Source organism: Anomaloglossus baeobatrachus, unplaced genomic scaffold, assembly GCF_048569485.1.
Source record: "Anomaloglossus baeobatrachus isolate aAnoBae1 unplaced genomic scaffold, aAnoBae1.hap1 Scaffold_485, whole genome shotgun sequence".
In the NCBI taxonomy this organism is placed as follows: domain Eukaryota; kingdom Metazoa; phylum Chordata; class Amphibia; order Anura; family Aromobatidae; genus Anomaloglossus; species Anomaloglossus baeobatrachus.
In genome coordinates this window covers 128,744-134,112 of record NW_027444198.1, presented here as the reverse complement: position 1 = coordinate 134,112, position 5,369 = coordinate 128,744, and the positions used below count along the sequence as shown (strand labels likewise).

At 52.6% G+C, this 5,369-nt stretch overlaps 1 pseudogene; it reads left to right on the top strand.

Moving 5' to 3' along the window:
- The first annotated feature begins 669 nt into the window (after nucleotides 1-669).
- Nucleotides 670-878, top strand: LOC142281805 (U2 spliceosomal RNA; annotated as a pseudogene).
- The last annotated feature ends 4,491 nt before the right edge of the window (nucleotides 879-5,369 follow it).

Here is a 5,369-nt window from a genome sequence, read left to right as displayed (position 1 = left end):
GGAATGCAGTGAGGGTAATGGAACGCACGCCTGCGCATTTGTGTTTAACGTCGCGCATGTGCAGAACGGAGAAAAGGCTGCGCTCACTTCCTAATGAAAGGGAGTGAGACGCATCTGGGAAGGGAAGGGAAAAGATTAGGGTTTGGGGATGATGAAAGGGCTTTCTACGGGCAAGGATGGCAAAGGGTGGCAGTGACGGAAAGTCAGGCAGCCTGTCCTGTCCTGTCCTGTCCGTCCGTCTTTTTGTATCATGAATTGGAAAGACTGCAAGGGGGAGGGGAGGTGCTTGTGTCCAAAAGGAGGAGTTATTCAGATTCATTGCAGTGGGCGGCGGCTGCAAAAAGCACCATTCTTCTTGTTTTTGCTCTGCAAAACAGCCTTTTCAAGGGTTGGCTTGGGTGACAAAATGTCTTCTGTAGGCGTGGGTTTGTCTCCCTCTCCCTAAGATGTGTCCGGTATAGGCCAGGGTGCCACTCAAGGCCGTAACCAATTCGGGTTATAGCTTCTCGGCCTTTTGGCTAAGATCAAGTGTAGTTTCGGAGGACGCTACCTTGGTCGGTACTGGAAGGTGCCTGGGATTGCACGTCTGCCGGCCTTGAGGAAGTGTGTGCGCCTTCTGGTGACACATAGCCCTCTTGTGCCTGGACGGTTCCCAGGCAACGGGAGGCGATCACCTTTGTTATTTTGAAGTCCTACTGATAAACAGAAAAAAAAAAAAAAATTAAATCTGTTCTTATCAGTTTAATATCTGATACGTCCCCTCTCTGGGGACCATATATTAAATGGATTTTTAGAACAAGGAGATGGAAAAAATCTTGCTCTGTCCACTCCACGCATTGACCTGGTATTGCAGTACCTCCAGGACCGGTGCACCCCTTCTTAACCCAGTTTCCAAAAGCAGAACTCAATTCACCTGATTCAAATGAGCCCCATTAGTGAATTGAAAGAAAGCAAAAACTTTATATGCACCTCAATTTGGCCAATTCACTTTTCACACTTTCACCCTTTTTTTTATCTTTCACACCTTTTACTTGCTTTATTGATGCAAAAAGCTGTGCCAAATAGCAAACTCATCTCCACTCAACTTGACCAACTCTGCTATGTCCCGTGCAGTATCTTATTCTCAGTCTTATCTAGATCATTTGCAATTGAATAGAATAGATCCCTTTTGGCTGCTTATGACTGTGTAAAATATGTAGTTTTACTGGGCTGGGATGAGAGAATCCATTGAAGCATGGTGTAGGGATTGTGGTTCCTGTGTGCTAAGAAGAGAGGCTGGCACCAGCCAGAAAGCCCCATTGCAGCCAATAATCACTTAATAACTTTTTCAACTTGTCATCATATGGGAGGCCTTCCATTCCTTGTAGTAGTCTAGTTGCCCACCTTTGAACTGACTCTAACTTCTGAATGTCCTTTTTAAAATGTGGAGCCCAAAACTGGTTCCCATATTCCAGATGTAGCCTTACAAGTGATTTATAGAGGTGTAACAATACGTTGGGATCACGGGATCTAATCTCCCTTTTTATACACCCTAAAATCTTGTCCCAAGCAGCATTCCATCAGCCTCTGGAAGGTTCCTGGCGCATTGCACAGCTCGAAGGGCATGCTTTTGAACTCGCAGAGACCCATAGGGGTGGCGAAGGCGGTCTTCTCCCGGTCTGCCTCAGCAACGGACACTTGCCAATAGTGACTAGTGAGATCAAGGGTAGAAAAATAATTTGCAGTTCTCAATGCAGCTAGCAATTCCTCAATACGGGGAGTGGTGCCGTCCTTCTTTTTTAACAGGATCAACAGAGCTGCCCAAAGGCTACAACTGTCACGGATAACCCCAGCCGCCTTCATGTTGCTCAACATGTCCTTGGTACACTGGCAATGTGAAGGTGGTATTGGCTTATAGCTCTCTTTGATGGGTGGGTGTGCACCTGTGGGGATGTGGTGTTGGACCCCTTTTATTCCCCCAAAATCTAGCGGGCTTCCCACCGGTAACCCGCTCCCCAGCTTGGATGGATGCTGAGGGAGCCCCTTTTGCCCGCAGGCTCTGGCCCTGGGAACTGTAGCCTTGGCGGTGACTGTGCTTCCCTCTACGGTGTGAGCTGTTGCCTTCAATCGGGTCTTGACTGCTGGGAAACCCTGGAGGTTCCTGTCGCTAACGGATTTGACCGGTTTTACGGCGACTCCTAGCCTGGTCGGGGTCCGTAGGCCCTGCCGGATGGTGCTGGCTTCTCTTCACTCCCCGATCTGGTACCGGCGGGCCACCGCCCATCCCCGGTCCGTACGGTTCACTCCAATCAGCCTCTCCTGCAGAAGGTCACCACCGTCTGCCAACCTTGCTGAGTGCCCGGGCCACACACCCGGACACGGTCAGTCTCCTCTCCTCTTCACTTCTCTAACTCCAAAACTGATCTCTAATCTGACTCCTTTTCCCGCCTCCAGGACTGTGAACTCCTCGGTGGGTGGGATCAACCGCCTGGCCCACCCCCTGGTGTGGACATCAGCCCCTGGAGGAAGGCAACTAGGATTTGTGTTTAGCTTCGGTGTGCCTAGCCGGAGTGTAGAGTGTGTTGGTGTAGTACCTGTGACGACCTGGCTTGTCCAGGGCGCCACATTCCCCTATAGTAAAATGCAGACCGTCCGCGGGCTGCCCGTCCATCACCGGTTTTATTTTCACAACTGAAAAAGAATAAAACGGTAAAACATGTAAAAGCATCATAAACATTTTACAACGGTACAGCTTCCGCTCTTCTCCCACCCAAACAACCTGGCCCTGATGCTGCCCCTAAGAAGCGGGCAGCACCCCTTGACCCCAGTCCAGCACCAAGTTGCCCGAGCGGGTTCTGTCTCTTTCAGGGGGCCCACGTCCAAGGGGACCCCTGAACCCCCGGAGGATCGCCACCGGTTACGGTAGTGGCGGGCCTAGGCCATCCCTTTCCTCCAGGCCCATCCTCCCAAATCAGCCTCTCCGGAGGCGGTAACGGTGTCAAGCCAACAAACATTTTTATTTACATTGCACTAAGTTTGTGGTTGCCCTGCAAGTTCTCGGGCTTGTCCGTAAGCAGTTCCTTACGCAATGGTTGCACAGTCCCTACGGGGACAACAGTTGCCGGCAACGGCCGGTTTAATCACGGTTCAATCAGGTAAACTTCTTTGGTTGATCATCTTTACTTATCATTTAAAACTTTCAAACTGGTACACTCAACACATAAAGCCCCCCCCTTTTAAAGAGTAGTTTCCCTGTACCTAAGTGGGGGTCTACCTAGGTTGGGGCGAGTGGACCTTCGGGGTCCGGTGTCAGTGGTGACAGGCAGTGGGGCAGAGGGAACAGTCAGTTCCTCCTCCCTGCTATCATGTGGGGCAGGCGGAGGCGTAGGGGAGCTGGGTACAGGTACCTCCCTGGGCACTGGCTCGCGGTTAACCGTTTCCATCATTTCTTCATCCACGGGTTGTGGGAACAGTATCACTGGAAGGATCACCGCACCGTTCTGTGTAGGCCAGTCTGCTGGAAAATCACCCATCATGGTGTGGATTACCTCTTTTTCCTTCTCCACTGGACTGGGAACTGGAGCCTCATCCGCTACTCTCAATGCTGGTGGGCACTTCTTCAGGTGGTCTCGGGAAACCGTGGCCAAAGTCCCCCCCTGGTCACGGCTGATCTGGTAGGCCTTCCCATTCTCCCATCCTGTGGGCTGGACTACATACGGGTTTTTTTCCCATTGATCATCCAGCTTGTGGGCCCTTCTTTTCCGCTTCAGCACTACATCCCCAGGTTGGAAGGAACCGGCAGGCGCCTTCTTGTTGAAGCACTGCTCCTGTTGTCCCCGACTCCGGCACAAGTTCTTTTCAACATACTCCTGGACCTGTCGGTACTGTGTCCTCCGCCGAGTGTCCCATTCAGCTGTCGACAGGAGTGCTTCTGAAGCTTCCAAGCCCATTTCCAGATCCACTGGTAGCCGGCCGGGACGAGCTCTCATCAGGTATGCTGGAGTGCATTTCGTAGAGCTGGAAGGGATGTTGTTGTACATATCGACCAGGTCAGGTAGCTTCTCCAGCCACAGGTTCCGCTCTTCCAGTGGTAACGTCTTGAGGAGGCCCAGGACCAAGTGGTTCATCTTTTCACAAATGCCATTGGTTTGGGCAAGGTAAGGCGTGGTCCGGATTTTCTTGCAGCCGTACAACTGGCAGAATTCCTGGAATACCTCTGCTTCAAAGGCCAGACCCTGGTCGGTAAGCACCCTCTCCGGGTACCAATGCGGTCAACAGAAATAAGCCTGGAAAGCCTTAGCAGCGGTGCGGCCGGTTAAGTCCTTAACTGGGACAACCACCAGGAACCTCGAGTAGTGGTCTACGATGGTCAGAGCGTAGGTGTACCCACTTCGGCTGGGGGTGAGCTTTACATGGTCAAGGGCAACCAGCTCCAGCGGTTGGTGTGTAATGATCGGGTGTAGGGGTGCCTTCTGGCTGGCCTCGTCCTTCCTTCTCAATGCGCAAGGGCCACATTCTCGGCACCAGGCCTCCACAGATTCCCGCATTCCACTCCAATAGAACCGCTCTCTTAACAACATCTCTAGCTTCTTCCACCCGAAGTGCACTGCACCATCATGGTATGCTTGCAGGACGGTGGGCACGTTAGCCTGGGGAATCACCAGCTGGCGGATCTTCTCGTGAGTCTTTGGATTAATCAGCTCGCGATACAACTTCCCCTGGTGTAGGTATAGCCGGGTCCGTTCTTGCCACAGACGTTGGGCTTCGGCAGGGGCAGCAGGGTCTATCCCAGCAGAACCCTGTTCCACTAGAGTCTTGACCAGGCGGACAGCAGGTGCCTGGTCCTGAGCTTCCTGCCAGTCCTGTCGGGGCAGCGGATCCAGGTTCACCCGTTGTTGGTAGACGTGCACCTTCTCAGTGAATGGCCGGTGAAATGCAGGCAACTCGATCTCTTCGAGGTCATCATCCTCTGGCCCCTCTTCCGACAGGTGGGGCATCCGGGAGAGTGCATTGGCATTGACGTTGGTACGGCCGGCCCGGTACTTGATGGTGAAATCGTAGTTGGCTAACCTGGTCACCCACCGCTGCTCCAACGCGCCCAGCTTGGCCGTATCTAGATGGGTCAGCAGGTTATTGTCTGTGTACGCGGTGAACTTGGCTGCTGCCAGGTAATGGCGGAACCGCTCGGTGATAGCCCACACCAGTGCCAAGAGCTCAAGCTTGAAGGAGATGTAGTTCTCAGGGTTCCTCTCAGTCGGTCGGAGTTTTCGGCTAGCATAAGCTATTACCTTTTCCCTTCTGTCTTAGACCTGGGATAGAACAGCCCCCAAGCCCACATTGCTGGCGTCGGTGTAGAGGATGAATGGGCGGCTGTAGTCAGGGTACGCTAG